The sequence below is a fragment of the Musa acuminata genome, chromosome BXJ3-8 (genome assembly GCF_036884655.1).
Source record: "Musa acuminata AAA Group cultivar baxijiao chromosome BXJ3-8, Cavendish_Baxijiao_AAA, whole genome shotgun sequence".
Classification (NCBI taxonomy): Eukaryota; Viridiplantae; Streptophyta; class Magnoliopsida; order Zingiberales; family Musaceae; genus Musa; species Musa acuminata.
In genome coordinates, this window is record NC_088356.1 from 20,322,692 (window position 1) to 20,347,067 (window position 24,376).

Here is a 24,376-nt window from a genome sequence, read left to right on the forward strand (position 1 = left end):
GGATCTGCAAGGAAACAGGGATATACGATCTCCCTAGGTAACACAATCTACTCTATACGTAGTTTTAAGTTTCGCGGATTTTTCGCACCAATCTTCGCACGACGACGAACATCTCTTTGGGAATCGGGGATTTTGTTTTCTTGTTCTTCCGCTACGCATATGATGTCACCCCCAAGATTTCCCAACAGTTACTAAGCTAATGATTTCCGGGGTACTAGCGGTACCACCATCATTACTTGGCGGTACCACCGCTTGAAAAGAGCGGTACTACCACTGGCAACATTAACTGCCAGCAGTACCACCACCCAGTCTGGGTAGTACCATCACCTAGATAACCTAGGGCACTGCTTTTCGGGCAATGCCACTACCAGCCAAGAATTCAGGGGCTAAGTGGGCTGCTCAATTCGGCCCAATTCAGCCCTCTTAAGGGCCTAGTTAGCCCCTAGTTAAGTAAGTGGGATTACCTCCCAATCCTAACTTAATTTACAATCTAACTATGATAATTAAGGCATAATCATAGCACTTCTTATTCTGGTGCGTCAATTTCTCTTCCAGCGAGCTTCCGGCGAACTTCCAGCGGACATCCGATGAACCCTTGGCAATGCTCCAACGGACTCCGGACAAGCTCCTGGACTTTATGACGATCTTCTTGGTGATTTCTGACAAGCTTCTTTGGTAAGCTCCTGGACTTCTCGGTTGGTTCCTACAGGACTTCCAACGAACGTCCGGACTTCCGACGAACGTCTAGACTTTCGACAAACTCTTGAACTCCCAACGAGATCTCGATCTTGACTTTGGTACAACACCTGCTTTATGTCTTACTTCTATCATAGTTAATCTTGCATACTTTTCTCAACATATAAATTAGAATAAACAATTTACAATTGACTTCATCATCAAAATCTAAGATTCAAAAAAGCTACATGCGCAAATTTGGAACAAAAGTTTTATTTGTTTCGGGGTGAAACATGCAAAGTAGGGCCTTTAACAAAGGTGGTTCGATTTTGGTGAGAGCTACTTACAAATCCGATTCCACCTTTTCTATGAAGGTATAACCCTTGTTGGCAATAATCATGTTCAAGGACTTGCTACCAACCTTAAATTTTTCTAAGGTTTGTTTGAGTAGCAAGTTTTCCTTTCTAAGTATTTCTAGTTCATCACATTTCATACATGGAGCTAAACTATCATTGTACTCAACTTTTAATCTATCGAAATCACTAACAAGAGAAGCATGCTCTTTTTTCAATAATTTATATTTTTTACTAATTAATTTACATTCATCAAATAAATCATGAAAAGCATTTAATCGTTCATCAAAGGATAAATTTGCATCAAATGCACTACTCACCTCATCTTCAATAGCCATTAATGCAGAGTGAGTAACTTGTTCGGTGTTGGTTGGCTCCTCTTCTTCGGATGTACTTGACTCGTCCCATGTTGCTTTAGAAGCCTTCTTCTTTGGTTGCCTCTTCTTGGCTAGGGGACATTCGCTCTTGTAATGTCTCGGCTTCTTCCATTCATAGCATATTACTTGATCTTTCTTGGGTTCAAATTTATTTTTAATGTCTTTTTTAAATTTATTCCTTTTTATGAATTTTTTGAATTTCCTTATTAAGAATGCCAAGTCTTCATCAAGGTCCTCATCACTTGAGTTTTCTTTCAAGTGGTCTTCTTGGGTTCTTAGTGCCATATCCTTCCTGTTCTTTGGAAGGGTGTCATCAAGCTCTTTCTGAGCTTTACAAGTAATCTCATAGGTCATTAGTGACCCAATTAGTTTTTCGAGAGGAAAATTATTTAAATCTTTGGCCTCTTGAATGGCCGTGACTTTAGGGTCCCGACTCTTTAAAAGGGATCTTAAAATTTTATTAACAAGTTCAAAATCCGAGAAACCTTTACCAAGTCCTTTTAGACCATTGAAGTTATCCGTAAATCGGGTGTATATGTCTCCAATGGTCTCACTCGGTTTCATTCGAAACAACTCATAAGTATGAACTAAAAAATTAATTTTTGAATCCTTCATTCTACTAGTGCCTTCATGAGTCACTTCGAGTGTGTGCCAAATATCAAAAGTCATTTCACAATTGGACACATGATTGAACTTGTTTTTATCTAAGGCACAAAACAAGGCATTCATAGCCTTGGCATTTAAAGCAAAAGTCTTCTTCTCCAACTTATTCCAATTGTTCATTGGAAGAGAAGACATTTGATACCCATTTTCTATAATATTCCATAATTTGAAATCCATGAATATCCTCATTCTAGTCTTCGAATATGTGTAATCCGTCCCATTGAATATAGGCGGACGTGTAATTAAATGATCATCTTGGTTGCCGACAAATGCCATCTCTCTTATGTTTTAAACCAAACAAAGGTGAATTAGTGCAGCGGAAAATTCTTCGATTTTGGAAAAATGTTTGTTTCGATTCAATCCATTTCAGAAATAAATTATGTTGAATCTCGTATTTTGATGATGAAACTACTTAATATATGTTTATGATTTAATCTGCGTTTTGAGTGACGCAGGATGCTTTGATCAGGATGAGACAATTAAAGCAGGAACATCATGTTGTGCCGGAGGAACATGTCAGAAGATTGGACGTCGGGCCGGTGGATCGGTCGACGTATCGACAGAAGGCTTCGGGTCGTGGACTCGGGCATCGGGCCAAGAAGAGCGGGTATTGTGCCAAGGATATCGGAGTTGCGGAGCCAATAGGCCGATTGGGCAATAGGCTGCAGGAAAGGACGATGCGCCGAAGAATCGGACGAAGCGTCGAGGGACCAATGACATGCCGGACAACTTGGTTAATTGCTTAGGATTAATTGTCTCGATCAAAGTTTTTGTTTTAAGTGTGCAGGATTAACTACGATGAAAGTTAGACAAGCAGCAGGAGTTGCGCCGGAGTCAAGTTCATGATCACGTTGGAAGTTCGAGAGTTCGACGGAAGTTCGGACGGTCGTCGGAGGTTCTGCGAGAACAGATCCGAGAAGTCCAGAAGCTTGCCAAGCGAAGCTCGTCGGAACTTGCCAAGTGGATCGTCGCAAAGTCCAGGAGTTTGCCGGAAGTCCGCAGGAGCATCACCGAGGGTTCATCGGATGATCGACGGAAGTTCGTCGGAAACTCGCCGGAAGAAGCGATCGACGCACCGAAGCAAAGCTGCAGAAATTGTCTTAGAACTAATCGTAGTTAGCACGTTGATTAAGTTGGAAAATGGGAGGTGATCCCATTAACTTAATCTTGGGCCAATTGGGCCCGAATTCGGACTGGTTTGGGCCAAGTTTGGAGCCCAACCAGTGATCTGGAATAGTGCCAGGAGGTGCAACCGCCTAGGCCAGGAGGTGGCACCGCCTGGGCTAAGCCTCCCAGCGAGACTGGGCGGTGCAACCTCTCCAGCCGGGAGGTGGCACCGCCTGAGCTCAGTCTTCGAGCAAGACTGGGCGGTGCAACCTCCCTGACAGAGAGGTGGCACCGCCTGAGCTCAGTCTTCGAGCAAGACTGGGCGGTGCAACCTCCCTGGCAGAGAGTTGGCACCGCCTGAGCTCGGTCTTCGAGCTCTGCTAGGCGATGCAACCTCTCCAGTCAGGAGGTGCAACCGCTTGATCCCGGAATTCCGGGATTTGATCGTTTTGAGCTCCAAATTTGAATTGGGTTGGGGCCTATAAATACCCCACCCATTCAGCACTGAGGAAGAAAGAACTCAAGCCGAAATCTTGATCTTTTCAGTGGTTCTTAGAGCTCAAAACTGCTAGTTTTTCTCCTCCTTCTGTTCTTCAAGTTTGAGTTGTAAAGTGAGGAGAGAAAACATTTGTAAGGGTTGTCTCCTAAGCCCGTCAAAAGGAGTGAATCTGTAAGAGGGTAGTTGGCCTTCGCCTATTGAAGGAAGGCCTCTAGTTGACGTCGGTAACCTCATCGGTGGAGGAAGCCAAAAGTGGAGTAGGTCAAGACTGACCGAACCACTCTAAATCTCTGGTTTGCGTTTATTTTGAGCACTTTATCATTACTGCAAACCTCCTACATAGCTACTGCTCTCTGCGCTTTTACGAACGAGTTCTGTGCAGTTTACGTTCACGTCTTAATTCCATTTACAAACTGCAAACTGCTCTCTGCGCTTTTACGAACGAATTCTGTGCAGTTTACGTTTACGTCTTGATTCCATCTACAAACTGCAAACTGTCTCTCTGCGCTTTTACGAATGAGTTCTATGCAGTTTACGTTTACGTCTTGATTTCACTTACAACTGCAAACTATCTTCTGCGCTTTTTTTTACGGACAAGGTTCTGTGCAGTTTACGTTCATGTCTTGATTTCATTTACAACTGCAAACTGTCTTCTGCGCTTTTACGAACAAGGTTCTGTGCAGTTTACGTTTACGTCTTGATTTCATTTAGAACCGCAAACTGTCATCTGCGTTTAGACGCAAACTGCGTTTAGACGCAAACTGCGTTTAGACGTAAACTGCGCTTAGACGCAAACTGCGTTTAGACGCAAACTACGTTTAGACGTAAACTGCGTTTAGACGTAAACTGCGCTTAGACGCAAACTGTGTTTAGACGCAAACTGCGCTTAGACGCAAACTGCGTTTAGACGGAAATCTGCGTTTAGACGTAAATCTGCGTTTAGACGTAAATCTGCGTTTTAGACATAAAACTGTGTTTAGACGTAAACTACGTTTAAACGTAAAACTGCGTTTTAGACGTAAACTGAGTTTGGACGTAAATCTACGTTTAGACGTAAATCTGCGTTTAGACGTAAATCTGCGTTTAGACGTAAAACTGCGTTTAGACGTAAACTGCATTTAAACGTAAATTGTGTTTAGACGTAAACTACGTTTAGATGTAAACTGCACTTAGTCATAATTTATCTTTGAGTCGGCTTTTGCTTCAAAACTGATTTTTATCGAACGAACGCAGCTTTTGTTTTTAATCGCTAAAAGATATCCGCTGCACTAATTCACCCCCCCATCTTAGTGCTCTCGATCCTAACAATTGGTATCAGAGCGGGGTATTTCTCATTTCGGATTTACACCCGAGAGAAATGGCTCTTCAAGAGGGCTTTTCGGTCTTTCGTCCACCGTTCTTTAACGGATTGGACTACACTTATTGGAAAACTCGAATGAGAGTTTTCTTGATTTCTCTGAATCTGGATTTATGGAATATTGTTGAAAACGGTTTTCAACTTCCCTCCAAACCGATGAACGAATGGTCGGATTTGGAGAAGAAGCATTTTTCTTTAAACGCAAAGGCTATGAATGCCTTATTTTGCGCTTTGGACAAAAATGAGTTCAATCGGGTTTCTTTGTGCGAAACGGCTTTCGATATTTGGCGCACTCTTGAAATCACGCACGAGGGAACTAGTAGAGTCAAAGACTCGAAAGTTAATATTTTACTGCATGATTTCGAGCTTTTTCATATGAAACCAAGCGAAACCGTTGTTGACATGTACACCCGTTTTACGGATGTCGTCAATGGTTTAAAATCACTTGGTAAAAGCTTTTCGGATTTTGAACTCGTTAACAAAGTTTTGCGCTCACTTTCTAAAACTTGGGATTCAAAAGTAACTACTATTCAAGAATCAAAAAACTTGAACCAATTTCCACTTGAAGAACTAATTGGTTCATTGATCACATATGAAATGACGTGCAATGCACGTGAAGAACTTGAGAACCACTTTCCAAAGAACAGGAAAGATTTGGGACATAGAACATTTGAAGACCACTCGAGCATAAGCTCAAGTGATGGTGAACTTCAACTACAAATGAAACAAAAATTAAAAAGTAAAAAGAATGAAACTACTTGCTTTGAACGCAAGAAGAAGAACAAAAACTGGGATGAATCGAGCTCCTCCGAAGACGAGGAGAAAATCAACAAAGGCGAGGTGGCAAACTACGCCTCTACGCCTTTCGACGCTAAGGTAATCAAAATGCCTTTAATTTACTTCGAAATTACATGATGTTCTTCATGATGCATTTTTCTTTTTCTTTAAATTTTCTTGAAAATTATATTTTTAATAATTTAATAATGTAAATGCAAAAATATGAAATGATATGATTGCTATTACTGATAATGATATGGTTGCTATTACTGATAATGATATGGTTGCTATTACTGATGATAATATGGTTGCTATCACTGATGCTATGATTAGGCCGTACTTGCATCACCAAGAAATATATGATTGCTATCATTGCTATATGCCCTGTATCAAGATATCAAACAAAAATTTGCATCATACGAGCTGATATCTTACCATGTGATGCAATGATACACTTGCTAAAATATTCGAAATGTGTACATCATGCCCTGTATCAAGATATCAAACAAAATCTTGTTTCAAAGTTTTACGCATTGATATCTTACCATATGATGAAATGCTACAATTGATGAACACTTGAAATGTAATCCTCTATCTTATTGATTTTTCAATAAATCTATGCTTGTCATACATGAATTTATTGAATGTAATTTTGAGGATGATTTCAGATTTGACAAATGCTTGATTCGTATTTACGACATAAGATACACTTTAAATATGAATCATGCATCAATCATGTTAAATGCTTTTCCCATCTTATCGAGATTAATGATTTCATGATATTGTGTGAATCTCGAAATTGATTTTGATGAAATAGTAATAACGTTATTCATGTTATGAATCTTAAAAATGATAATATGCTTCATGTGATAATATGAATAAACGAAACACTTATGATATGATTTTTATACAATTGCGTGTATTCATAAAATATTTATCTCCTCATCCAATAACTTTTCTTGTTATTTCTTATGAGATGAAATGAAATAATGCATGAAATACAAATGAGGAGTTATTGATCATGCATGGTAGGATATAATTTGACAAAATTGATACCATCATCATATGAAACATTTATGATTTGCAATTATGCATGCAATACTTGTGCTTTCTAATTATGATGTGATGTATTGCAAATGATGTAAATCATGATGAGTGCTAAGTTACACACTTTGAGAAGAAATTGCTATATTGAAACATTAATGTAATTATGAATGGTGATATGAAATTATGCATGTAATACTTCAACCTATGATAACGATGCATGCAATGATAAAATATGCATGATGAAAAATTGTCTTGACATTCATAACTTGATTATTCATCCTTTGTCATGATTTTGAAATCGTTGTAAAAGGAAAAAGAACTACAAAACTGTATTCTTCCTTTCTTTTTGACAATGACAAAGGGGGAGATAGCTAGCTTGCACAAGTCAAGAAGATGCAAAAACTTGATTGCTAACTTGCTTATTTCAAGAAGCAGAAATTGTCTTCTTGAAAATCACTATCTTGAATATCTCAAGAAGCAAGACTTGCAACCTGCACATTACAATAGGAAGCAATAATCATGAGCCTACACAAGAAAGTTATCTTGCATTTGCTTTCGAAATTTTTGCTAGCCTGTATAGTGCGAAACTTGTATATCGTAAAAATTGCTAGCTTGTAGTCTAAAGAGAAGCGAAAAGTTGCTATCTCAAAAGAAGCATATGTGCTATCTTGCCTATCTCAAGAGGCAAAAATGCTAACTTGCACATCTAGCAAAACTTGACAAATTTGCATATCTCAAGAAGCAAGAGTTGCTTTCTTGAACATCTCAAAACTGCTAGCTTGCATGTTCTAAAAGTGCTATCTTGTATGCTGTAAAACTTGCATATCTAAAACTTGATAGCCTGAATATTCTAAGCATGATGTAACATTTGCTAAATTTTTTGGCTTCAAAACTGCATGATGATAAAACTTGATAATATGTTTTCCATGCAATAAGTTGAACCAATATCACAAACACTTGATTGTGATACTTCTCCTTTTTGTTGATGACAAAGGGGGAGAAGTATGTTGATGAAAGTATGTTGATGACATGACATGTGATGCATAAGTTTATGCATATGTTCATGTTGACGTGTTGCAAGTATTCATGATGAATATTGCAATGACTTGAATTCAGTTTGAATTCAAGGTTCTATCAATAAGGTATATTGATAGGGGGAGTTTGTTTAAACTCCGGGAGTTAAGGTTAACTCCGTCATCAAGTAGTTGTCATCATCAAAAAGGGGGAGATTGTTGAATCTCGTATTTTGATGATGAAACTACTTAATATATGTTTATGATTTAATCTACGTTTTGAGTGACGCAGGATGCTTTGATCAGGATGAGACAATTAAAGCAGGAACATCATGTTGTGCCGGAGGAACATGTCAGAAGATTGGACGTCGGGCCGGTGGATCGGTCGACGTATCAACAGAAGGCTTCGGGTCGTGGACTCGGGCATCGGGCCAAGAAGAGCGGGTATTGTGCCAAGGATATCGGAGTTGCGGAGCCAACAGGCCGATTGGGCAATAGGCTGCAGGAAAGGACGATGCACCGAAGAATCGGACGAAGCGTCGAGGGACCAATGACATGCCGGACAACTTGGTTAATTGCTTAGGATTAATTGTCTCAATCAAAGTTTTTGTTTTAAGTGTGTAGGATTAACTACGATGAAAGTTAGACAAGCAGCAGGAGTTGCGCCGGAGTCAAGTTCATGATCACGTTGGAAGTTCGAGAGTTCGACGGAAGTTCGGACGGTCGTCGGAGGTTCTGCGAGAACAGATCCGAGAAGTCCAGAAGCTTGCCAAGCGAAGCTCGTCGGAACTTGCCAAGTGGATCGTCGCAAAGTCCAGGAGTTTGCCGGAAGTCCGCAAGAGCATCACCGAGGGTTCATTGGATGATCGACGGAAGTTCGCCGGAAACTCGCCGGAAGAAGCGATTGACGCACCGAAGCAAAGCTGCAGAAATTGTCTTAGAACTAATCGTAGTTAGCACGTTGATTAAGTTGGAAAATGGGAGGTGATCCCATTAACTTAATCTTGGGCCAATTGGGCCCGAATTCGGACTGGTTTGGGCCAAGTTTGGAGCCCAACCAGTGATCTGGAATAGTGCCAGGAGGTGCAACCGCCTAGGCCAGGAGGTGGCACCGCCTGGGCTAAGCCTCCCAGCGAGACTGGGCGGTGCAACCTCTCCAGCCGGGAGGTGGCACCGCCTGAGCTCAGTCTTCGAGCAAGACTGGGCGGTGCAACCTCCCTGACAGAGAGGTGGCACCGCCTAAGCTCAGTCTTCGAGCAAGACTGGGCGGTGCAACCTCCCTGTCAGAGAGGTGGCACCGCCTGAGCTCGGTCTTCGAGCTCTTCCAGGCGGTGCAACCTCTCCAGTCAGGAGGTGCAACCGCCTGATCCCGGAATTCCGGGATTTGATCGTTTTGAGCTCCAAATTTGAATTGGGTTGGGGCCTATAAATACCCCACCCATTCAGCACTGAGGAAGAAAGAACTCAAGCCGAAATCTTGATCTTTTCAGTGGTTCTTAGAGCTCAAAACTGCTAGTTTTCCTCCTCCTTCTGTTCTTCAAGTTTGAGTTGTAAAGTGAGGAGAGAAAACATTTGTAAGGGTTGTCTCCTAAGCCCGTCAAAAGGAGTGAATCTGTAAGAGGGTAGTTGGCCTTCGCCTATTGAAGGAAGGCCTCTAGTTGACGTCGGTAACCTCATCGGTGGAGGAAGCCAAAAGTGGAGTAGGTCAAGACTGACCGAACCACTCTAAATCTCTGGTTTGCGTTTATTTTGAGCACTTTATCATTACTGCAAACCTCCTACATAGCTACTGCTCTCTGCGCTTTTACGAACGAGTTCTGTGCAGTTTACGTTCTCGTCTTAATTCCATTTACAAACTGCAAACTGCTCTCTGCGCTTTTACGAACGAATTCTGTGCAGTTTACGTTTACGTCTTGATTCCATCTACAAACTGCAAACTGTCTCTCTGCGCTTTTACGAATGAGTTCTGTGCAGTTTACGTTTACGTCTTGATTTCACTTACAACTGCAAACTATCTTCTGCGCTTTTTTTTACGGACAAGGTTCTGTGCAGTTTACGTTCACGTCTTGATTTCATTTACAACTGCAAACTGTCTTCTGCGCTTTTACGAACAAGGTTCTGTGCAGTTTACGTTTACGTCTTGATTTCATTTAGAACTGCAAACTGTCATCTGCGTTTAGACGCAAACTGCGTTTAGACGCAAACTGCGTTTAGACGTAAACTGCGCTTAGACGCAAACTGCGTTTAGACGCAAACTGCGTTTAGACGTAAACTGCGTTTAGACGTAAACTGCGCTTAGACGCAAACTGTGTTTAGACGCAAACTGCGCTTAGACGCAAACTGCGTTTAGACGTAAATCTGCGTTTAGACGTAAATCTGCGTTTAGACGTAAATCTGTGTTTTAGACGTAAAACTGCGTTTAGATGTAAACTACGTTTAAACGTAAAACTGCGTTTTAGACGTAAACTGAGTTTGGACGTAAATCTACGTTTAGACGTAAATCTGCGTTTAGACATAAATCTGCGTTTAGACGTAAAACTGCGTTTAGACGCAAACTGCATTTAAACGTAAATTGTGTTTAGACGTAAACTACGTTTAGATGTAAACTGCACTTAGTCATAAGTTATCTTTGAGTCGGCTTTTGCTTCAAAACTGATTTTTATCGAACGAACGCAGCTTTTGTTTTTAATCGCTAAAAGATATCCGCTGCACTAATTCACCCCCCCCTCTTAGTGCTCTCGATCCTAACAAATTGAACTTGAAAGCTTCCATAAAAGTGCTAAGAGAAGGTTAAGAAATGCAGTAATATAAATTGCACAAATAGAAAGGCAAACCAGAATTTAGAGTGGTTCGGTCGAAATGACCTACATCTACTTTCGGATTTCTCCGTCATCGAGGTCATCAGCATCCACTAAAGCCCTTCCTTCAATAGGCGAAGGCCAACCACCTTTTATAGCTCTTTCTCCTTTTGCTGGGTTTAGGAGACTACCCTTACAAGTTTGACTCCTCTTTCTTGGATGGTTACAAGGCTAAGAGATGGAGGAGAACTCTTCTCACTTTTACAACACTTTAAGACTCAAGAACTCAAGATTTTGCCAATGCTTTCGTGTCCTTTCATTCAGAAAAGGGTAGGGTTTTTATAGGCCCCAATGGCTTCAAAATTGGAGCCATAAAGTGTCTTATTTTGGATTTCTGGGGTACTGGTAGAACCACCACTATTATTGGGCGATTCCACTGCCTAACAGGGGTGGTACTACCGTTGGCAGCATTAACTGTCAGTTGTACCACTCGAGCATAAGCTCAAGTGATGGTAAACTTAAACTACAAATGAAACAAAAATTAAAAAGTAAAAAGAACGGAACTACTTGCTTTGAATGCAAGAAGAAGAGCAAAAATTGGGATGAATTGAGCTCCTCCGAAGACGAGGAGAAAATCAAGAAAGGCGAGGTGGCAAACTATGCCTTAATGACATTCAACGGTGAGGTAATTGAAACCCCCTTAATTTATTTTAAAATTACTTGATGTTTTCCATAATGCATTTTCTTTTTTAGAATAATTATTTTTCTTAAAAATTACATATTAAAAAAAATTGAAAATGAAAGAATATGATCATGCTCATAATTTTGAAAATAATAATGAAAATTACATGTTTTATGTTAATGGAATAAAATGTTAGATTTAAATCTAATGATCATATATATGTTTTTCTTAAGAAGAAAAAGTGTGTATATTGATTATTTTTTATTTTGATTAAAACCATGCTTGATGTCTTAATGAAAATATTAAGAAGTTTAATATCATGCTATATGTGGTTAAGAAGTAAAAATGTGTATCATGTTGATTTCCATTGTTATTTCTCGATTTTGATTAAATAAAATCATGTTTGAAGAAATGCATAATGATGTAATATTAATCATTTTGATACCATGATTGACAATTTTATGCATGAGATTTTAAGTTATATATGATGATAAGCATTGTGTTATTTTCATGAGTGTATTTGAAAAACATATGGCAAAACCATGTCCGAATGCATGAAAGTGTTAAATTTCATTTTCTGATTTTCTTGACCATAACAATTTATTTTTTAGAATCTATTGATCTTGATGGTTTTATGACGAAATTCATTTTTCGATCCTAAACGTTGATGCATGTTTTTATTTAACATAAATGAAAAAGCATGCTAATATGAAATCAATCACTTAAAATAAAATACTTAAAAAAAAAGAAAAAATATATTATCAATGAAATCATGAATCTACCAATGTTATGAATTTTGTGAACCATAAAAGTGATTTTGATGATTTGAATTTGAAATGAGTTTTATCAAAATCATGATATAGATTTCTTGGAATAACATGAGATTACCTTTGATGATCATTTTGATTCATGGAATTTTGGATTCATGACTTGGTCTTACATCTGTTTATGAGATGGTTGAAATCTTTGTACCTTTAAATTATTTCCTTCTCCTTTCAATTTTTGAATTTATGCATGTTATATGTCAAATATTTGAAACCATGTTTTGGTATCATGCATATCTAAGAAATTTTGATTTGACAAATTGAATGAGTTGAAAATGAATAATGATTTTTCTCTTGAATATAACTTGTGATATTTTTTATATAAATCATCATTTTGATTTCTCGACATTCGATACATGAGATTTTATTATGAATCAAAATTTCTCATTAATCGATCTCCTATGATTCTACTTGATATTTTCATAAGAGGAGATTTTCTAAATGAATCATGATTTTTCCTTATGAGTTCTTGGATTTATTACTTGATTTTCTTTTAAAACAAGATCTCTTCTTTGTACTCCTATGATTTTTCTTGATATTTTATTTAAAGAAGATATTTACTATATGAATAATGTCTTTTGGTATTCAAATGATTTTATCCTCCATGACATGATTTCTTTGTATTTATGGCTTGCATTGCTTGAAATGTTTTGGAATGATGCATGCAACACTATGATTTTTCCCTTAGATAAAAATGCATGCAACACTATGATTTTTCCCCTTAGATAAAAAGGTATGCAACACTTTGATTTTTTTTTGAAATAATATGAAAATCAATAATTATCATTTTCCAATAGAATGATGATTTGGAATCATGCATGCAATGATGAAATATTCATGAATTTGAAATGATGCATACAATACTTATGACAATGATGTACATGATGTATTGCATATGATGTGTATCATGAATGCTTTAAATGATGAATGTTTGGTATCATGATCAATATGTTGATAAATGCTAAAAATTTTATTGTTTGAGTATCATGTATGATATGCTCATTAATGATGATTGATTTATTTTTCGGTATCGTGCATGAAAAATAAGGTTTTTGAAATTGTGTATGTTTTAATTTGAATATATAATAATGCACAAATAAGATTGATACTTACCTTTGTCATAATCTAAAAATTGATATAAGGGTCTTCCCTTCTTTTTGACAATGACAAAGGGGGAGCAAGAATTTCTAGCGTAAACATCATGAAAAGAGGCAAACTAGCTAGCTTGCACAATTCAAGACGAAAGCAAAAATTGCACTTCTCAAAAGAGAAGAAATTGCTATCTTGAACATTACTGATAATTGCTAGTTTGAAATCTCAAAAAGAAGCAAAATATGCTAACTTGCGCATCTAGCAAAGTTGACAAAATTTACATATTTCAAGAAGCAAGAGTTGCCTTCTTGAACATCTCTAATTTGCTAGCTTGCATGGTGTAGAAGTTGCTATCTCAAAAGAGGCAAAAATGCTATCTTGTAAAACTTGCATATCTAAAACTTGATAGCTTAAATGTTTTAAGCATGATGTAACACTTGCTAAATTTTCTAGCTTCAAAACTACATGATGATAAAACTTGATATTATGTTTTTCATGTCATAAGTTGAATTCATACTACAAACACAAGAATAGTTGGACGTCTCCTTTTTATTGATGACAAAGGGGGAGAAGTATGATGTTATGCATAAGTTCATGATGACGTATTACAAGTATTCATGATGACTATTGCAATGACTTGAATTCAGTTTGAATTCAAAGTTCTATCAATATGGCATATTGATAGGGGGAGTTTGTTTAAACTCCTGGAGTTAAGGTTAACTCCGTCATCAAGTGGTTATCATCATCAAAAGAGGGGAGATAGTTAAATCTTGTATTTTGATGATGAAACCACTTGATATATGTTTATGTTTTAATTTGCGTTTTGAGTGACATAGGATGCTTCGATCAGGATGAGACAATTAAAGCAGGAAAAATCATGTTGTGCCGGAGAAACATGTCAGAAGATTGGACGTCGAGCCGGTGGATCGATCGATGTATCGATAGAAGGCTTCGAGCCGTGGACTCGGGCATCGGGCCAAAAAGAGTGGGTATTGTGCCAAGGATATCGGAGTTGCGAAGTTAACTGGCCGATTGGGCAATAGGCCACAGGAGAGGACAATGCGCCGAAGAATCGGACAAAGCGTCAAGGGACCAATGACATGCCGGACAACTTAGTTAATTACTTAGGATTAATTGTCTCGATTGAAGTTTTGTTTTACATGTGCCGGATTAACTACAATGGAAGTAAGACATGCAGTAGGAGTTGCACCAAAGTCAAGACTATAATCATGTTGGGAGTTCGAGAGTTCGACGGAAGTCCGGACGGTCGTCGGAGGTTCTATGGGAACAAATCTGAGAAGTCCAGGAGCTTGCCAAAGAAGCTCGTCGGAACACGCCAAGTGGATCGTCGCAAGTCCAGGAGTTTGCCGGAAGTCCGTAGGAGCATCATCGAGGGTTTATCGGATGATCGACGAAAGTTCGCCGGAAGCTCACCAGAAGAAGCGATTGACGCACCGGAGCAAGTTGTTGTAAATGTCTTAAGAAATGTCGTAGTTAGCATGTAGATTAAGTTAGGAATGGGAGGTGATCCCATTAACTTAATCTGGGGACAATTGAGCCCTTGACAGACCCAAATTGGGCCGAATGGATCAACCTATTCGGACTAGAATTCCTGCCAAGCGGTGGCACCGCTAGGGTCGGTGGTGGCACCGCCCAGGAGATGGTCTCCCAGGAAAGCTGTGTGGTGCAACCACCCCAATCAGGTGGTGGCACCGCTTGGGCTCAGTCTCCGAGCGAGACTGGGCGGTGCAACCACCCCTGACAAACGGTGGAACCTCTTGAGCTCGGTCTCCAAGCTCTGCCAAGCGGTGCAACCGCCCCTGTCAGGCGGTGGCACCGCCCAGAGGCTCAGTCTCCGAGCTCTGCCAAGCAGTGCAACCACCCTTGACAAGCAGTGGCACCACCTAGAGGCTCAGTCTCCGAGCTCTGTCAAGCGGTGCAACCACCCCAGTCAGGCGGTGCAACCACTTGACCCCAGAATTCTGAGAGATGACAGTTTTGAGCTCGGAATTCAAACTGGTTTGGGGCCTATAAATACCCCACCCTTTCAGCAATGAAAGAGTAACCCAAACCACCAAAAGCTTGATCTTACTCTGTGATTTTAGAGCTCAAAAGTGTTGTAAAGTCTAGAAGTTCTCCTCCCTCTTTTCTTCCAAGTTTTGATCTTTCAAGAGAGTAGAGAAAAGTTTGTATGGGTTGTCTCCTAAGCCCGTCAAAAGGAGTGAAACTGTAAAAGGGTGGTTGGCCTTCGCCTATTGAACGAAGGCCTCTAGTGGATGTCGGTGGAGGAAGCCAAAAGTGGATGTAGGTCAAGATTGACCGAACCACTCTAAAACTCGGTTTGCATTTACTTTGAGCATCTTATCTTTACTGCAAACCTTCTCAGTAGCTTACTACTTTCTACTCATTTACGAACGTGTTTCATAGTTAAGTATTTTCCAAATTGGTGTTAAGACGGAAATCGGTTTTATCGTACGAACATCGTATTTCAGTTTGCGCTTACATTCTGATTTCTATCTTAACTGCAAACTGCTTTCCTTACTTTGCTTCAAATATGTTTCTGTAAGCTTTCAAAGTTATTATCTGCACGAAACGACTTTTACATTGGAATCGGATTTCAACGTACGAATGCAGTTTTAATCGTCGAAAGTTTTCCGCTGTACTAATTCACCCCCCCCCCCTCTTAGTGCTCTTGATCCTAACAGAAGCTGGGACATTACAAGAGCGAATGTCCCCTAGCCAAGAAGAGGCAACCAAAGGAGAAGGCTCCTAAAGCAACATGGGATGACTCAAGTACATTCGAAGAAGAGGAGCCAACCAACACCGAGCAAGTTGCTCACTATATATTAATGGCTATTGAAGATGAGGTGAGTAGTTCATTTGATTCAAATTTATCCTTTAATGAACGATTAAATGCTTTTAATTATTTATTTGATGAATGCAAATTAATTAGTAAAAAATATAAATTGTTGAAAAAAGAGCATGCTTCTCTTGTTAGTGATTTCGATGGATTAAAAGTTGAGTACAATGATAGTTTAGCTCCATGTACGAAATGTGAAGAACTAGAAACACTTAAAAAGGAAAACTTGCTACTCAAACAAACCTTAGAAAAATTTAAGGTTGGTAGCAAGTCCTTGAACATGATTATCGCCAACAAGGGTTACCTTCATAGAAAAGGCGGAATCAGATTTGTGAGTAGCTCTCACCAAAATTGAACCACCTTTGTTAAAGGCCCTACCTTGCATGTTTCACCCCGAAACAAATACAACTTTTGCTCCAAATTTGCGCATGTAGCTTTTTTGAACCTTATATTTTGATGATGAAATCAATTGTAAATTGTTTGTTCTAATCTATATGTTGAAAAAAGTATGCAGGATTAACTATGATAGCAGTAAGACATAAAGCAGGTGTTGTGCTGGAGTCAAGATCGAGATCTCATTGGGAGTTCAAGAGTTTGTCGGAAGTCTGGACGTTTGTCGGAAGTCCTATAGGAACCAACCGAGAAGTCCAGGAGCTTGCCAAAGAAGCTTATCGGAACTTTCCAAGAAGATCATCATAAAGTCCAGGAGCTTGTCGGGAGTCCGCTGGAGCATTACCGAGAGTTCATTGGATGTTCGCTAGAAGTTCACCAAAAGCTCGCCGGAAGAGCAATTGATGCATCAGAACAAGAAGTGCTATGATTATGCCTTAATTATCGTAGTTAGATTATAAATTAAGTTAGGATTGGGAGCTAATCCCACTTACCTAACTAGGGGCCAACTGGACCTTTAAGAGGGCTGAACTTGAATTAAGTTAGGATTGAGCAGCCCACTCAGCCGTTGAATTATTGGCCGGTGGTGGCACTGCCTGGAAAGTAGTGCGCTAGGTTATCTAGGCGATGGTACCACCCAGATTGGGCGGTGGTACTGCTGGCAGTTAATGCTGCCAGTGGTAGTACCGCCCTTGTCAGGCGGTGGTACCGCCCAGTAATGATGGTGGTACCGCCAGTACTCCGAAAATTCGGGATAAAAGACTTTTTGGCTCTAATTTTGAAGCCATTGGGGCCTATAAAAGCCCCACCCTTTTTTGAATGAGAGGATATGAAAGCATTGGCATAATCTTGAGTTCTTGAGTCTTCAAGTGTTATAAAAGTGAGAAGAGTTCTCCTCCTTCATCATTTAGCCTAGTAACCATCCATGAAACTGGAGTGAGAGACTTGCAAGGGTTGTCTCCTAAACCCGACAAAAGGAAAAAGAGCTGTAAAAGGTGCTTGGCCTCTGCCTATTGAAGGAAAGGCTTTCTTGGACGCCAATGACCTCGACGGAGGTGAAATCTGAAAGTGGATGTAGGTCATTTCTACCGAACCACTCTAAATTCTAGTTTGCCTTTCTATTTGTGCAATTTACGTTTTTGCAAACTTCCTTAACCTTCTCTTAGCACTTTTACGGAAGCTTTCAGGTTCAATTTATTTTCGAAACAGATTGAATCGAAATGAATATTTTTCTAAAATCGAAGAATTTTCTGTTGCACTAATTCACCTCCCCTCTTAGTGCCACTCTTGATCCTATCAATTGGTATCAAAGCAAGGTTCACTCTCGTTTGGTTTAAAACCCAAGAAAGATGGCATTTTTTGACAACCAAGAGGGTCATTCAATTACACGTCTACCTATGTTCAATGGTACGTATTACACATATTGGAAGACTAGAATGAGGATATTCCGAATTTCAATGGATTACGAATTATGGAATATTGTGGAAAATGAGTTTCAAAAGTCTTCTCTTCTAATGAATGAATGGAATGAGTTGAAGAAGAAGACTTTCACTTTAAACGCCATGGCTATGAATGCCTTGTTTTGTGCCTTAGATAAAAATGAGCTCAATCGTGTGTCCATTTATGAAACGACTTTTGATATTTGGCACACACTTGAGGTGACTCATGAAGGCACTAGTAGAGTGTAGGAGTCAAAAATTAATCTTGTAGTTCATACTTATGAGTTGTTTCAAATTAAACCAAGTGAGTGTTAGGAAAAGAGTCGGCACTAGGGGGGGGGGGTGAATTAGTGCAGCGGTAAAAATTATGTAGGTTAAAAACTTCGTTGCGATTAAATCCATTTCCAATGAAAAACCATTTCGTAAAGGAATTAACTTTGAAAGCGTATGAAAGAGCGTAGTGGATCTAAAGCATATAAAGTGGTTTGCAGTAAAGTAAATTGCGCAAGAGAAACGCAAACCAGATTTTTATAGTGGTTCGATCGTCATGACCTACATCCACTTCGTTGATTCCTCTTCCATTGAGGCCACTGGCATCCACTATCAGTCTTCTTTCAATGGGCAAAGACCAACTACCCTTTTACACCCCTCTTCTCTTTTTCACAGGTTTAGGAGATAACCTTTTACAACCCACTTTTACAAGGTATCCCTCTCACACATCCCTTAGTACTCTCTCTAAGCTTTGGGAGGAGGGAACTCAACTTTCTAAGATTTACAACTTTAGAATCAGAAGGTTTTTCTCAATATTTCTTGCTTATCTATGTAGGAATAGCTAGGGTATTTATAGGCCCCAAATGAATTTAAATTTGGAGCCCAAAATTTAAACCCCCGAAATTTTAGGGTACGGGCGGTACCACCGCTTGCACTAGGTGGTACCACCGCTTGTAGCCTGACACTGGGTGGTACCACCACCCAGATTGGCTGTACCACCTCCTGACACAGTCTCGGAGACTATGCCATGATGGTTTCACTTGTTTGGTCACTATTTGGGCCTTTCTCTTGGCCTAACACAGCCCAAACTTGGCCCAACTATCCCTTAATTGGGTTGGCCCAATTCTAATCCCTATTATGTGCTAACTATGAATTTTAAGACATTTACTAAGCTAAACAAAGTCCATAAGTCTAGGTTTCTTCCGGTAAGCTTCCGGCGATCTTTCGGCGAACTTCCAACGATCTCTCTACAATGTTCCAACGGACTCCCGGCAAGCTCCTAGACTTCATGATGATCTTCTTAACGAGTTCCGATGAGCTTCTTTGGCAAGCTCTGGGACTTCTCAGTCAATTCCGATAGAACTTTTGACGAACGTCCGTACTTTCGACGAACTCTCGAACTCCCAACGAAATCTCGTTCTTGACTCTGGGACTTCATTTTGCTTTATGCCTTGCTATCATAGTTAATCCTGCATATGTAAAAATACACTTTGATCTAGACAATTATTACTAAGCATTAATCATGTTGTCTGGCATGTCATTGGTCTGTCGACGCTTCGTCCGATTCTTCGACGCTTCGTCCTCTCTTGCAGCCTATTGCCCAATCGGTCAGTTGACCTCCGTAACTTTGATATCCTTGGCGTAATTTCTACTCTTCTTAGCCCGATGCCCGAATCCATGGCCCAAAGCCTTTTGTCGATACGTCATCTGATTCTCTGGCTAGATGTCCAATCTTCTGACATGTTCCACCGGTCCAACATGATTCTTCCTACTTTAATTGTCTCATCCTGATCGAAGCATCTTGCGTCACTCAAAATGCAGATAATTTCATAAACACTTATCAATTGGTTTTATCATCAAAATTTGAGATTCAATAATCTCCTACTTTTTGATGATGACAACCAATTGATGATGGAGTTTAAACAAACTCTCAGAGTTTAAACAAACTCCCCCTATCAATATGCTATATTGAGAGACTCTTGGATTCAAAAATCCAAGCAACATATTATCAGAAACTTATGCATAACATCATACTTCTCCCCCTTTGTCATCAACAAAAAGGAGAAGTACAACTAGCAAGTGTTTTTAGACCTCCAAGTTCAAATCATTGCATAATAAATCTCAAGTTCTATCATCATTGCAAGCTAGTAAAAATTTTGAGTTTTACATCATGTATGCTAGCAATATTTTAGATGTTCAAGAAGGCAACTTTTGCTTCTTGAAATATGCAAGTTAGTAATCTTTGCTTCTCTTTTGAGATTAGCAAGCGAACATGTTTTTGCATCTTCTTGACTTGTGCAAGCTAACAAGTTTGTCTCTTTTCATGATGTGCATGCTAAAAATTCTTTCTCCTCCTTTGTCATTGGCAAAAAGAGAGGAATAACAATACAATGATGTAAATCATTTTCCTTTTACATCAATTTTCAAATTATGACAAAGAGAAAGTGTCATTATTATTTTAATATGTTTGTGCATTATTATAGTTTCAAATTAAAACATGCACAATTTCAAACTATAAACTCATTAAGCATGATATCAAATCTCTTTACATTTTCATTAAGACATTAAGTATGGCTTCATTGGACATAATGTTGAATGATTCTTAAAGATATCTAATCTTCTTTAGTTTCAATTTGTATGATTGACTTTATATTAGCATGGCCAAATATTTGTTCTTATATTAAAACCATGCATCATGTTTAAAATCGAAAACCAAGGACAAGATTCATCACAAAAATCATCAAGCCTTCCATACAAAAGCTATCATGTATAACTTCAAAATCTCATGCATCGAATAAAATCATTAAGCATTGTACCAAAACTTTTATTAAAAACAACAAACATGATTTCATTGAGCATTTTCAATCAAAGTCGGAAATCAATACAGAAATCAATATGATACACATTATTGTTTCGTTAGACAAAAGATTTGATTTATCATTTGATTTTTGTTTTTATGTGTTTCATTTTATGTGAATGATTTTATATAAGTATGCTCAATTTTTTTATATGAAAATCATCCAATAAAACTCGAAAAGTAATACAAAATCATCACAATACACATAATTGTTTATACCATACAAGAAATTAATCACTAGATTTAATTCTAACATTTTATTCTATTTTCATAAAACATGCAATTTTCATTATCGTTTTCAAAATTACTAGAAAGATAAGTATGATCCTAAAACTTTAAACATTTTCATGCAAAAAATATATATAATTTTTCTAAACTAAATTAAAAATAACTTATTAAAAGCATCATGTAATTTTGAAATAAATTAAATGACTTTCGTTTGAGTTGTTTACCTCATTGTCGAAAATTGTTAAGGCGTAGTTTGTCACCTCGCCTTTGTTGGATTGTCCTTCATCTTCGGATGAGCTCGTTTCATCCAAGATTGCTTCCTTCTTCTTGTATTCATAGTAAGTAGTTGTATTCATTTTAAGTTTATTTTTGTTCTTCAATTTTTATTTCATGAACTTTTTAAATTTCATAGTGAGGAGTTCAAGTTCACCATCACTTGAGCTTATGCTCAAGTGGTCTTCGATTGTTCTAAGTCCGAAATCCTTTCTGTTCTTTAGAAGGTGGTTCTCAAGTTCTTCACATGCATTGCACATCATTTCATAGGTCTTCAAAGACCCTATAAGTTCTTCAATTGGTAAATGATTCAAGTTTTTTTATTATTGAATAGTTGTTAATTTTAAATCCCAACTCTTATTAAGAGAACATAAAATTTTGTTTACAAGTTCAAAAATCTGAAAAACTTCTGTTAGGATCAGGGTCGGCACTAAGAGGGTGAATTAGTGTAGCAGTAAAATTATGATGGTTTAAAAACTTTCGTACGATAAAACTATTTTCGACATAAAACCATTTTTGGAAACTTATTTTAGATTGAAAGCATATGGAAGTGTAGTTGATGTAAAGCAATGGAGGCAGTTTGTATTTAAGATAAATAGTATAAAGTAAATACAAATTGAGATTTAGAGTGGTTCGGTCAATCTTGACCTACATCAACTTTTGACTTCCTCCTCCGACGAGGTCACTGACGTCCACTAGAGACCTTCCTTCAATAGGCGAAGGCCAATCACCTTTTACGCCCCTCTTCTCATTTTATCGGGTTTAGGAGATAACCCTTACAAGCACTCACTCTCCTCTTTAAACATAATTCTAAGTTTAAGGCTAGAGGAGGGATCTCTCAAGTGATTTCTAAAGCATTTCTTTTCTTTTAGACTCTCTATGCTTGTATGCTTTAACCAAGGATGAGAGGGGTATTTATAGGCTTCAAGTTGATTTAAACTTGGAGTCTAAAAATATCTCATCCCGGGTTCCCCGGCCAATGGCAGTACCACCGCCTAATGTCAGTTTGGTTGACATTGCCCTGGGCGGTACCACCGCCCAAGTCTAGCGGTACCATTGCCTAGGGGGCAGTGCTGGGTGGTACCACTGCCCAAACTGGTAGTACCATTGCCTGGCACCCTGCTAGGGGCGGTACAACTGCCCAGACTAGCGGTACCATCGCCTGACATAGTCTCGAAGATTATGCCACGACGGTGAGGCTCCTTGGGGCATTGTTTGGACCTCTTATTAGGCCCAACACAGTCCTTACATGGGCCTAGCTAGCCCCTAATTAGGTTGGCCCAAATCCAAGCCTAATTACATGCTAACTAAGAAATCCTAAGACATTTGCTAACCTAAACAAGTCCCTATGTCATTCTTTCGGTGAGCTTCCGACGATCTTCCGGCGAACTTCCGATGATCTCTCGGCAATTTTCCGGCGGACTCCCAACAAGCTCTTGGACTTCACGATGATCTTCTTGGTGAGTTCCGACAAGATTCTCTATCAAGCTCCGTGACTTCTCGGCTGGTTCCTCCAGAACTTCCAACGAACGTCCGGACTTCCGATGAACTCTCGAAATCCCAACGTAATCGCGTCCTTGACTCCAGGACTTCATTTTGCTTCATGCCTTGCTATCATAATTAAACTTGCACATGTAAAAACACACTTCGATCTAGACAATTAATACTAAGCATTTAATCAAGTTGTCCGACATGTTATTGGACTATCGATGCTTCGTCCGATTCTTTGGCGTATCGTCCTCTCTTATGGCCTATTGCCCAATCGGTCTGTTGACTCCGCAACTCCGATATCCTTGGTACAATGTCTGCTCTTCTTAGCCCGATGTCGGAATCTATGGCCCGAAGCCTTATGTCGATACGTCGACTGATCCACCAGCCCGACGCCTAATCTTCTGACATGTTTTTTCGGCCCAACATGATTTTTCCTGCTTTAATTGTCTCATCCTGATCAAAGCATCCTCCATCACTCAAAACGCAGATTAAAACATAAACACATATTGATTGGTTTCATCATCAAAATCCGAGATTCAACAATCTCCCCCTTTTTTATGATGACAACCAACCGACGACGGAGTTAACCTTAACTCCCGGAGTTTAAACAAACTCCCACTATCAATATGTCATATTGATAGAAACTCTTGGATTCAAAAATCCAAGCAACATGTCATTATAAAATCATGACATACAATCAACATACTTCTCCCCCTTTGTCATCAACAAAAAGGAGAAGTACAATTCTCATGTGTTTAAACATAAATTCAAATCGTTGCATGAAAAACATGAAGTTTTATCATAATGCAATTTGTAAGCTAGAAAATTTGACCAGTGTTACATCATGCTTAAAACATTCAAGCTATCAAGTTGTAGATATGCAAGGTAGCAAGATAGCATGTTCTACTTCATACAAGCTAGCAAATTTAAAAATGTGCAAGTTGGCATATTTGCTTTTCTTTGTGATAGACAAGATAGCATTTCTTTATAATGTTCAAGATAGTAAGTTCTACATCATGCTAGCTAGCAAATTAGAGATGATCAAGAAAGCAACTCTTGCTTCTAGAAATATGCAAGTTGCAAGCTAGCAAATTTTTGCTTTCTTTACAATGTTTGAGCTAGCAATTTTGCTTTCGTTGCAAAGTGCAAGTTAGCATGTTTTGCATTTTTATATAGGCAAGATAGCACTTTTGGTATACAAATTTATAGTATGCAAGCTATCAACTTTTACACATAAAAAAGTTAGCAAAATTTTACATCTTTTGAGATGTGCAAGATGGACTATTTTGCCTCTTTTTGAAATGTGTAACTTGGCAAACATTGCTTCTCTTGAGATTTGCAAGATAGCACTTCTTGCTTCCTTTTTTAGATTAGCAAGCTAGCAAGTTTACCTCTTTTCGTGATGTGCATGCTAGAAATTCTTGCTCCCCCTTTGTCATTGTCAAAAAGAAGGGAAGACCTATTGCATCAATTTTCAAATTATGACAAAGGTAAGTAATTGTTCTTATTTGTGCATCATTATATTTTCAAATTAGAACATTCACAATTTTAAAACCTTACATTTCATTTTTATGTACGATACC